The sequence below is a fragment of the Giraffa tippelskirchi genome, chromosome 12 (genome assembly GCF_054371585.1).
Source record: "Giraffa tippelskirchi isolate mGirTip1 chromosome 12, T2T-mGirTip1v1.2.pri, whole genome shotgun sequence".
In the NCBI taxonomy this organism is placed as follows: Eukaryota; Metazoa; Chordata; class Mammalia; order Artiodactyla; family Giraffidae; genus Giraffa; species Giraffa tippelskirchi.
In genome coordinates this window covers 56,693,082-56,705,375 of record NC_137286.1, presented here as the reverse complement: position 1 = coordinate 56,705,375, position 12,294 = coordinate 56,693,082, and the positions used below count along the sequence as shown (strand labels likewise).

Genomic DNA, 12,294 nt, shown 5'->3' with positions numbered 1-12,294 from the left:
AATCAATTCTTCGGCAGTCAGCTTTCTTTACCATCCAACTCTCACATCCATACATGACCACTGGAAAAACCATAGCCTTGACTAGATGGACCTTTGTTGGCAAAGTAATGTCTCTGCTTTTAAATATGCTCTCTAGGTTGGTCATAACATTCCTTCCAAGGAGTAAGTGTCTTTTAATTTCATGGCTGCAATCACCATCAACAGTGATTTTGGAGCCCCCCAAAATAAAGTCTGACACTGTTTCCACTGTTTCACCATCTATCTCCCATGAAGTGATGGGACCAGATGCCGTGATCTTAGTTTTCTGAATGTTGAGCTTTAAGCCAACTTTGACACTCTCCTCTTTCACTTTCATCAAGAGGCTCTTTAGTTCTTCTTCACTTTCTGCCATAAGGGTGGTGTCATCTGCATATCTGAGGTTATTGATATTTCTCCCGGCAATCTTGATTCCAGCTTGTGTTTCTTTCAGCCCAGCATTTCTCATGATGTACTCTGTATATAAGTTAAATAAGCAGGCTGACAATATACATCCCTGACGTACTCCTTTTCCTATTTGGAACCAGCCTGTTGTTCCATGTCCAGTTCTAACTGTTGCTTCCTGACCTGCATACAGGTTTCTCAAGAGATGGGTCAGATGGTCTGGTATTTCCATCTTTCAGAATTTTCCACAGTTTATTGTGATCCACAGAGTCAAAGGCTTTGGCATAGTCAATAAAGCAGAAATAGATGTTTTTCTGGAACTCTCTTGCTTTTTCTATGATCCAGCAGATGTTGGCAATTTGATCTCTGGTTCCTCTGCCTTTCCTAAAACCAGCTTAAACATCTGGAAGTTCACGGTTCATGTATTGCTGAAGCCTGTATTGGAGAATTTTGAGCATTACTTTACTAGCGTGTGAGATGAGTGCAATTGTGCGCTAGTTTGAGCATTCTTTGGCATTGCCTTTCTTTGAGATTGGGATGAAAACTGACCTTTTCCAGTCCTGTGGCCACTGCTGAGGTTTCCAGATTTGCTGACATATTGAGTGCAGCACTTTCACAGCATCATCTTTCAGGATTTGAAACAGCTCAACTGGAATTCCATCACCTCCACTAGCTTTGTTCGTAGTGATGCTTTCTAAGGCCCACTTGACTTCACATTCCAGGATGTCTGGCTCTGGGTGAGTGATCACACCATTGTGATTATCTGGGTTGTGAAGATCTTTTTGTACAGTTCTTCTGTGTATTCTTGCCACCTCTTCTTAACATCTTCTGGTTCTGTTAGGTCCATACCATTTCTGTCCTTTATTGAGCCCATCTTTGCATGAAATGTTCCCTTGGTATCTCTAATTTTCTTGAAGAGATCTCTAGTCTTTCCCATTCTGTTGTTTTTCTCTATTTCTTTGCATTGATCACTGAGGAAGGCTTTCTTATCTCTCCTCGCTATTCTTTGGAACTCTGCATTCAAATGGCATATCTTTGCTTTTCTCCTTTGCTTTTTGCTTCTCGTCTTTTCATAGCTATTTGTAAGGCCTCTTCAGACAGCCATTTGCTTTTTGGCATTTCTTTTTCTTGGGGATGGTCTTGATTCCTGTCTCCTGTACAATGTCACGAACCTCCATCCATAGTTCATTAGGCATTCTGTCTATCAGATCTAGTCCTTTAAATCTATTTCTCACTTCTACTGTATAGTCATAAGGGATTTGATTTAGGTCATACCTGAATGGTCTAGTGGTTTTCTCCACTTTCTTCAAGTTCGGTCTGAATTTGGCAATAAGGAGTTCATGATCTGAGCCACAGTCAGCTCCCAGTCTTGTTTTTTTCTGAGTGTATAGAGCTTCTCCATCTTCGGCTGCAAAGAATATAAACAATCTGATTTCGGTGTTGACCGTCTGGTGATGTCCATGTGTAGAGTCTTCTCTTGTATTGTTGGAAGAGGGTGTTTGCTATGCCCAGTGCGTTCTCTTGGCAAAACTCTATTAGCCTTTGCCCTGCTTCATTCTGTACTCCAAGGCCAAATTTGCCTGTTACTCCAGGTGTTTCTTGACTTCCTACTTTTGCATTCTAGTCCCCTATAATGAAAAGGACATCTTTTTTGGGTGTTAGTTCTCAAAGGTCTCTCACTGGAGAAGGGAATGGCAAACCACTTCAGTATTCTTGCCTTGAGAACCCCATGAACAGTATGAAAAGGCAAAATGATAGGATACTGAAAGAGGAACTCCCCAGGTTGGTAGGTGCCCAATACGCTCCTGGAGATCAGTGGAGAAATAACTCAAGAAAGAATGAAGGGATGGAGCCAAAGCAAAAACAATACCCAGTTGTGGATTTGACTGGTGATAGAAACAATGTCTGATGCTGTAAAGAGCAATATTGCATAGGAACCTGGAATGTTAGGTCCATGAATCAAGGCAAATTGGAAGTGGTCAAACAGGAGATGACAAGAGTGAATATCAACATTCTAGGAATCAGCAAACTAAAATTGACTGGAATGGGTGAATTTAACTCAGATGACCATTATATCTACTACTGTGGGCAGGAATCCCTTAGAAGAAATGGAGTAGCCATCATGGTCAACAAAAGAGTCTGAAATGCAGTACTCGGATGCAATCTCAAAAATGACAGAATGATCTCTGTTCGTTTCCAAGGCAAACCATTCAATATCACGGTAATCCAAGTCTATGCCCCGACCAGTAATACTGAAGAAGCTGAAGTTGAACAGTTCTATGAAGATCTACAAGACCTTTTAGAACACCCAAGAAAATTTGATAGGTTAATGACACTCTACTTCTGTTAAATTCAGCACTGATATCCAATACTTTTGTAGTTTCAAAACTCTCTCTCTCATTCTTACCATCACATTAGCATTCATTCTCTCTCTCAAAAGTCTCAATTAAAACAAATTCCAATATAAAATCTTTACACATGAATTCTCCCCAAACTGAAATACTGTATCCACATTCATATCAGAAATGTCTCCAATCTACTTGTACTAATATTTTATCTTCTGCTCATCAGAAAGTACTGAATTGTCCTTCATCTTTCACGAGAAACCCACTTTCCCTTTGAAGATTCCATTAAACTGCTCTGTTCTCTCACAAGAAGGAAACAAGTTCTCAACAGTAAATGATTTAAATACATACCATGTCCATACATATTAACAGACAAAACAAAATATATACAAACAACTGAATAATGGCTCAGAAGGATTATGATGTATAACCACCACATCCACACAACAGCAATAAAAGCTCAGGGCTTTTCAGACAGCAGACAACACAGAGCAGAGGTATGTGTTAGATCTACTGGATTTCATACTATTTGATGCCATTGATGGGGTAAAGTGTGAGGAAGGAGTCGATTACCCAGTAATGGATGTCAGGGATACCAACAACACTCTTAGTTTATGGAGACTCTGGTCCTAGGCATTGCCAGGTTTACCATGAGGCAGACAGATGGACTCTCTCGGAGAGATGAAAAAGAGTATGTTCAGAACAGTCTCATGAAGTAGAACCAAGACGTGGGAAGAAGATCTTAGCGCAGTGCCTTAACACAGCAGACCCTTCACAGACATCATTGCTAGTGATAGCAGGAGCAGAAATAGCTTATCATGCACCAGGCAGGGGTCTGGAGGCAAAGTGTTGTACAGGAGTGGGAGGGGGCAACAGGAGGATAAACTCACCAGGATTAGTGTAAAGCATATAAATGAGAGTAATGAAACTCACATCTTGAAGAAGACCATTTTGTTTTAAGATGACTCTAATTTTTCAAATCTTAATTTTTAGGAAAAATGAACTCTACATTACTAAATTTCAAACTTCTGGTTCAAATGGTGTTTTGTGAAGCAACCAGAAACATGTAACACTATCCTAAATATATTCAAGAGCCATAGAAATTTGACAATATCCCTTAGTAGTTCTTAAAGAAGTTTTATACTATGATATTTTATCCCACTTCTAAGATCTTTTCATCAAGAAATATTCAAGATATAGATAAAGATATCTATAAATGTTTATCTCAGTATTCTTTGTTATAGAGAAAACTAAAAACTGTTTTTTATAGAGAAAAACTACTTCATTATAGAGAACTAAAAGCTACTTAATGAGACTATAATAAATGACTGCTACTTGTGATACAGTCATGACAAATTGTTTTCTGTCTATTCTTAAGATTTTTGATAAAAAATAAATATACATACATAGAAATATGCAAATTCATACCATATCAATCACTGCTCATTTCTGGATTGTGTAAACTTGAGTAATGTTTGTCTTATTTTATATATGCACAAATATATATACACAAAAAACTTGTTTTTTCAAAAGGTTCTTTCACTGATAATGCATTTGTTTTATAAGTGATACCAATTAATTACACAGATAAGTTAAAACTGTAGAGGCATGTTATAAATTATGAAGTGGGCAATTAATGTGTGTTTTAATGTCTATTGAATGCCTACTATGTCTAGTCCCTGGGAATACCAAAATATATAAGACATTTTAAACATTCACATATAGCCCAGAGAGTAATAAAACTTCAATTAAAAGTTTTATTCATCTAGTCACATATGTTTACCCAGTCCATAGCTGTCTAGCATCAGTATTTATGTTACGTCCTTGACAAAATCCACCCTTTTGACAGAAAGAAAAAACACCATCAGCATCAATGATTAAGAAACTGATGATGAACAAAATTTGAATGCACAAAAATTATTTTAAAATCATCTGCATAGAAAAAGATAATGAAGATTGCTTCAAACAGCAAATATAAATGTTTTTACAGACAATCATGAAAAATATCACTTATAATGTTTACTAACAATGAGATCCAATACTAAATGTATTGAGGAATTCACTAAGATGCATTAATGTGTATGATGTAGAGTTCATTTTATGAATATCTTCATTTCAGATATATATTAGATTTTTCTGTATTTCTTACATATAAAATGCATTTAATCAATACATTTTGCGATCAAATTATCAAAATATTATTTTTTATTATAAAAGGTTATGTTATATATTTTAAATTTTAATCATTATATATTTCTTACGTTTCTTATTTATAAATCTTGTGACTGCTTTGTTTAATACAGCTAAAGGTCAAAAAGAAAGAAGGTGTGAAATTATTCAAGCAGAGTATGTGCACCACAAAGGATTCTCATAGAATTAAACATAGGGTCTGAAGATAATGAATTGGATTTTACTCTTTACCATGGTACCGATTTTAATATAACAAACTAAATATTTTTGGAAAAGTTTGCTTACATTAATAAACTGTTGGGTATTTTGTTCTTCAACACAGTGAAGCTATTTCAGAGAAAAAAGGGGAGCAGGATTCTGAAACTTTGTGACATAAACATGATCTCCTTTCCTTTCACTTCCAACTTCCCTAAAACAAACAAGCTAATGAAGCCCATACACAACTGGGCTCAATTGAAGTCCTAGGTTTTGTTGGATCTTATGAAGTAAAAACCAGAGTAACAGTCTTCTATCTCCCACAAGGTCTCCAAGATATCTTAGGAGACCAATTTTAAAAAGCCCTGATAGATGAACTTCTATTATAGTGCCACAAGGAGTAACATAGACCAACTCCCAAATAAAACTAGTAAAAATTATAACAATGACAATTTAGACTCTTCAGAAAATGACCCTAAAGATATACAAAAAATGAAAATATATTTAATTGAGAAAGTCTACTAAAACTAAAACATTTTAAGTGAGTCTGGGGCATCTGAACCATGGCCAGCCAGCTCAGTGTTTTGGAAATTCCACTCCAGATCTGTGCATGTGGAAGGATTCCTTTTCAACAGCTCTCAGTTAAAGGGCTACAGTATCTTTCCAGGCGAGGACATCAACATTTCTAATCATGCTTCAGTTACCTGTTGCAGACATTATGTTCCAGGGAAATTCAGTCAGGAGTCAGTTCTTAAGTCCAGTCTCTCCTTGTGGGATGGAGGCTCTATTTTAAGTGAAGAATACTGGGGCCCAGATCATCCATACTTCAGTTTGCTTGTCCTGCTTCTTAAGAAGCAAATGGAGAAACCAGAGGTTATAACCTGATCTACACCCCTACATCCCCAGTTGAATGCCTACTTTATAATGAGTACTCTCAGGGAGAAATATATCTTTGTCCCCACCCCCAACTTCAGAGCCCTAACTCAGATATTTTGCCTCAAGGTAAATGCAGTCCATAAAACAGAAAGCTCTGAATCTCTTCCCAAGAAACTGACTTAATCGAAACAGAGTATGGGGAATTGAACCCAAAGGAATTTTCAAAACAATGGAAAGTATGATGAAAAGTAATTAAGAGGAAACTGGTAGATTCCTTAGAAATATAAGGTGTACTATTATTTGACTAATTTTCCAGAAAAAAAAAAAACAAACAGGGAAAGAGACCAAAACAATTTCAAATGCAGATCTTAAAAACTGTCCTTGTAAAAGTGAAAGTGAAGTCGCTCAGTCGTGTCCGACTCTTTGCGACCCCATGGACTGTAGCCTACCAGGTTTCTCCATCCATGGGATTTTCCAGGCAAGAATACTGGAGTGGGTTGCCATTTCCTTCTCCAAGGAGGCTGAATTTCACTGAATCACTCTGTAAGCAATTTATGCCTCAGGTCATTTTTGATGATGGAGAAACAAGCCCAAAATTAGTGGAGTTTAACAGCTAGATGTTATTACAACAAACAAAAATCATTATCCCAGGATGTCAGTGCTCATGAAGACTTCATCTTCATGTGGCAATGACAGTGGCTCACATTACGGGCGTGAAATATACTTTGCTAAAATAATCTTCAGTTCAGTCGCTCAGTCGTGTCCGACTCTTTGCAACCCCATGAACAGCAGCACGCCAGGCCTCCCTGTCCACCACCAACTCCCAGAGTCTACCCAACTTGCTAGTCACTAAAAAATGTAAGGAACAAATAGCAAAAACAAGTCCCAGAGAGCGGAAAGGGGAACATCCAAACTTTCTACAACATTAAATATAAGTTGATAAGATTTCTATAGTATAACTCAGACACAATTGCTATCTTTTTTAATATCCAGTCCCCCCAAAATATATATCAAATGTACATACACATACACACATATACATTTATAAATATATATATGTGCTAAGTCACTTCAATCAGTGTGTCCAACTCTGTGTGACCCCATGGACTGTAGCCCATCAAGCTTCCCTGTCCATGGGATTCTCCAGGCAAAAATAATGGAGAGTGTTGCCATGCCCTTCTCCAGGGGATCTTTCTGACCCAGGGATCAAATTCGCAACTCTTATATCTCCTGCATTGGTAGGAGGGATCATTACCACTAGCACCACCTGGGAAGCACATATATATATACACACACACACACACACACATATATACACATTTTATATATCTATTTTGGGGGACTGAATATTAAAAAATGTAGAAACTGTGTCAATGTTATACTAGAGAAATTTTATCAATATGAGATGTATATAGATAGGTACAGATGTAGTTATAGGTATATCATGCAAATAAATAGGAAGTTCTAACACGTACACAGAAAAAAGCAACTAAGCAATGGAAAAACAGATACTCTGTGAGATCAAACAGATGTCAGTTTTAACTGACAAAAACATCAATATGGCCATTATAAATATATCTCACAAACTGAAGAGAACGATGCTAAAACAAGTAAAATAGATGCGATGATAATATTGCAGCAAATAAAAATATTAATACAGAAATAGAAATAATGTGGGCTTCCCTGGTAGCTCAGCTGGTAAAGAATCTGCCTGCAATGCAGGAGACCATGGTTCGAATCCTGAGTTGGGAAGATACCCTGGAGAAGGGGTAGGCTACCCACTCCAGTATCTTGGGCTTCCTGGGTGGCTCACACAGTAAAAGAATCTGTATGCAATGTAGAAGACCTGGGTTCGATCCGTGGGTTGGTAAGATCCTCTGGAGAAGGGCATGGCAACCCAGTTCGGTCTTCTTGCCTGGAGAATCCTCATGGATAGACGTGCTTAGAGGGCTACAGTCCATGGGGTCAAAAAGAGCAGGGCACGACTGAGAGACTAAGCACAGCACAGCAGAGAAATAATGTAAAAACTATAGCAATTTGGAGCTGAAAAATACAACTAGAAGAAACATTCCTTAGAGGGATCTATTAGTAGATTTGAATTGGCAGAAGAAAGAATTAGTGAACTTGAAAATAAATCAATAGAGCTTATGAAAGCTGAGTAACAGAAAAAAATGAAGAAAAATAAAAAGGTGCAGAGAAATGTGGAAAATCATTCACTCACCAATGAATGAAAAACAATTAAAAATGTAACAATAAGTACAGACCTATTTAAATGTAAATAGACTAAATACTCCAATCAAAAGACACAGGGTAGCTGAATGGACAGTAAAAGAAGACCTATCTAAATGCTGCCTACACATGGCTCACATGATTTAAAAGCACAAATAAAAAGTGTAAAAATGATGGGATGGAAAAATACATTCCATGGAAATGGAAAGTTGGGGTGGTGATACTCATATCAAACAAAACAGACTTTCTTTAAAACAAAGACTGTAACAAAAGAGAATAAACACAAAAAGAGGAAAAAAATATTTAAAGAAATAATAATTGAAATGTCTAAACCTGATGAAAAATTTTAATCCACACATCCATGAAGCTTAAAGGACTCTAAGTAGGATAAACTCAAAGATATACAGAAACATCATAGTAAGAAGATAAATAAGAAATAAAAGGCTTGAAAGTGCTATAAACGAAATTGACCTAACAGAGCTCTATAGAATACTTACTTAAAACAGTAGAACAGATACTCAAGTGCACAAAGAGAATTCTCCAGGAGAGACCATAGAACAAAATTCAACATATTTAACAGAACTGAAAGACTACAAATGTTTATGAGGGCCTGGCTCAGCCCAAGGTGGCTCCGAGTCAGCCAGTCACCTCAGTCAGTCATCTCTCGGCTGCCCCGGAGACCCCGCGGGGGCTGAGGGGCACGGAGCATCGCGAAACCCTGGTGGTGGCGGCAGTGGCAGTGGGGGAAGCAGGAGATGCCTGGGATGTTCAGTCACGACACGAGTGCTCACGGAGCAGATCCAGATGGCCGCGTCCTATTACCTCAAACGTCGGCAGTACGAGGATGTGCCCTGCCGGCAGAAGCAGGGCCTGCGCCGGTTGCAGAACGCCCAGGAGATGGCGGCCAGCCTTGCAGCCCAATCAGAATCTGGTTGTGCCTTCACAATGTCTGCAGCCTCTTGCCAGGGAGAGCACCAGCAATATGAAGTACAGTTATGAAGGCTGTGCAATTTTCTCACCGACTCTGACTCCCGGCAGAGCCGTGAAGTGAAGAGGCCGGCGTGGATGACGTCATCGAGCAGCTGTGCCCACGAGGACCAGGCAGGATATCCTGTTTATGTGTAACTTCCGGCTGCGGGGCTTCCTGGACGACAAGTACGTGGTCCGTTGACCGGAAGACAAGCTGCAACTTCTTTCGTCTCCGCCTCCAGAGGGACAACTCTGCGCTGGGCAGAGTCCTCGCCTGACGCATCATACCTGGATGTGCGGCCCGCCGAGAGGATGGACTACCAGCTCTACGCCTGCGGTGGCTCCTCCGGTGGCGAGGGCAGCAGCCTGGAGCCCACCGACATGCCGAGACCTGTCCTGAAGAATGAGGAGGCGCTGGAGGCCCTGCGGGAGAGCATCATGCGCGTCCGGGACGGCCCCCCGTCCCTCACCACCATCTGCTTCTACGCTTTCTACAACACGGAGCAGCTGCTGAACACGGCGGAGGTCTCCCCGGACAGCAGGCTGCTCGCCGCAGGCTTAGACAACTCCTGTATAAAACTGTGGAGTCCGCGTTCCAAGCAGTTCAAATTCGAACCTCCTCAAGTCGACGCGTCTGACATCCACTTGGCTCGTGATGTCCTGGAGGAGGACGAGGATGACAGCACAGTTCAGGAGTTGAAAGTCCTGCGGGGACACTGCGGACCAGTGTACGGCACCAGGTTCCTCCCAGACAGCTCCGCACTGCTCTCCTGCTCTGAAGACACGTCCATCAGGTACTGGGACCTGGACAGCTTCACCAACACCATGCGGTACCAGGGCCATGCCTACCCCGTGTGGGACCTGGACATCAGCCTGCACAGCCTGTACTTCGCCAGCGGGTGCCACGACCGCACGGCACGCCTCTGGTCATTTGATCGGACGTACCCGCTGCGAATCTACGCTGGGCACCTGGCGGACGTGGACTGCGTCAAGTTCCACCCCAATTCAAACTACTTAGCCACGGGCTCGACCGACAAGACGGTGCGGCTGTGGAGCACCCAACAGGGGAACTCGGTGAGGCTCTTCACCGGCCACTGCGGCCCCGTGCGGTCCCTGGCCTTTTCCCCCAACGGTAAGTACCTGGTGTCTGCGGGCGAGGACCAGCGGCTGAAGCTGTGGGACCTGGCGTCCGGGACTCTCTACAAAGAGCTGCAGGGCCACACAGACAACATAACTAGCCTCGCCTTCAGCCCAGACAGCAGCCTGATCGCGTCAGCATCCATGGACAACTCAGTGCGTGTCTGGGACATGGAGGGCACGCACAGCCACACGCCCGCAGACGGCTCATCGAGAGAGCTCCTGGGCGTCTATACCCGCCAGATGAGCAGTGTGCTGAGCGTGCAGTTCATGGCCTGCAACCTCCTTCTGGTGACAGGAACCACACAAGAAAATGAGCAACATTGATTTGTATATTTGATGTAATGGGCTGGTGCGTGCAGAGGGCATAAGACCGCAAGTCTTAGGACAGACAGATGGAATCACTACCTGACTGTGAAAGACCCACAGATGTCCCGAGCCCACCACCCTTTGCTCAGTCCTTCCCCAGTGTGGAAGGACGGGGAGGAAGGGTGGTGACGGGGAATGAACGTGAAATCTGGAATCACAGAGATACCGCTGTGTCCTCCTGTGTCTCTCTCCAGTCTGTGGCGCCAAGGCATCCTTGCCTCCCTGGGCCTGCACTCGGCAGGAGGATGTTTCCTGGGCACCCTCCGTAGGAGCAATGATGCAGGGTCACTGAGTGGAAGGGACTCTATCAGGGTAAGAATGCGGGGGTGGGAATTAGGAAATGGGGCAAATGTCTTTCCTTTTCCATGATTGCAGTGAACTTGGATTTTGTATTGTGGAGAAGAGGAAGCCTACCACTGGCAGAGAGAGCCTTCTCTGCTCTCATCTTTCAGGTTTTTCTCCTGGCACTGGCTGAGATACTTGGAATTTTGAGGTTCAGGGGATTCAGAGAACTTGGTTGCACAGTCTCTTGGGAGAAAGGAGAAATTTCTGGGTGACAGACCTATCATTCCAGCTGATGTTTCTAGAAATGGGTATGTGGATTTCACGGAGGAAGTCTTGGGCTCTTGCATCCATGGTGGGAAACAAAGATTATTTTGGGGATTGCACCTCTATTAGCAGTTCTATCCCCTGAAAGAGCAGATTGTAGTAAAGAAATGAAAATAATTGGAAGTGAAAAGTGGTAAGATAGGAAGTGTTGAATTTCCAGATGATTCTGAGGTGTGGCTTTTCCAACATCTTTTTCTTCTGAGATGGTCCCTTCTACCTTCTGCTTTGCAATAGCAGTTTAATGAACAGTCTGTGAAACATATCTTAAGTGTGAACATACGCGTCAAAAACTTCACTCTGAGGGTGAAGCAACTTCTAATTTGTTGTAAAAGGGTTAAATATTTCTGTTTCCTGAGGAGAGTTTTTTGTATTTTGTTTTCTATTAATATGTATTTAGTTCCAAAAAAATAAAGGTTTATGATCTTATAACCAAAGTGGAATAAAATTTAAGTCAATAATAGAAATGGAGGAAACTCATAAATATCTGAAAATTAAAATAGCACACTCCTAAATAACTAATATGCCAAAAAAGAAATGAAAAACTATAAATTACTTTTAATGAAATTAAATAAAGACACCACGTGCCAAAACTTATGAATTTCAGTAAAAATAATGCTTGAGGAATTTTTATACCTAGAAAGGTCTATATTAAGACATCAATAACCCTTCAACTTAAGAAATTAATTTAAAAAAATGAAGCCTATGTCCAAAAGAAAATAACAAAAAGATTAGAGCAGAAATTAATGAAATAGAAAGTAGAAAAACAATATAAAAATCAATAAAACCAAAAATTGGTCATCTGAAGAAGTAACAAAATGGCAAAGATTTCATTATGTTGACAGAGAAAATAACAAAGATTCAATGCAAAGAAAGAGAAAAGAGCAGATACTCCTTTTGACTCTATTAAAAGGGACAATGAAAACTGTATGAAAATAAAAAACTTAGGATAAATGTA

General features: G+C 40.7%; 1 pseudogene across 1 annotated transcript; it reads left to right on the top strand.

Annotated features, from left to right (window-relative positions):
- The first annotated feature begins 3,446 nt into the window (after positions 1-3,446).
- Positions 3,447-11,768, top strand: LOC145528618 (TAF5-like RNA polymerase II p300/CBP-associated factor-associated factor 65 kDa subunit 5L pseudogene; annotated as a pseudogene). The gene is made up of 2 exons (XR_014070526.1): positions 3,447-3,456; positions 8,875-11,768. The product of XR_014070526.1 is annotated as a TAF5-like RNA polymerase II p300/CBP-associated factor-associated factor 65 kDa subunit 5L pseudogene (transcript).
- Positions 11,769-12,294: the final 526 nt, after the last annotated feature.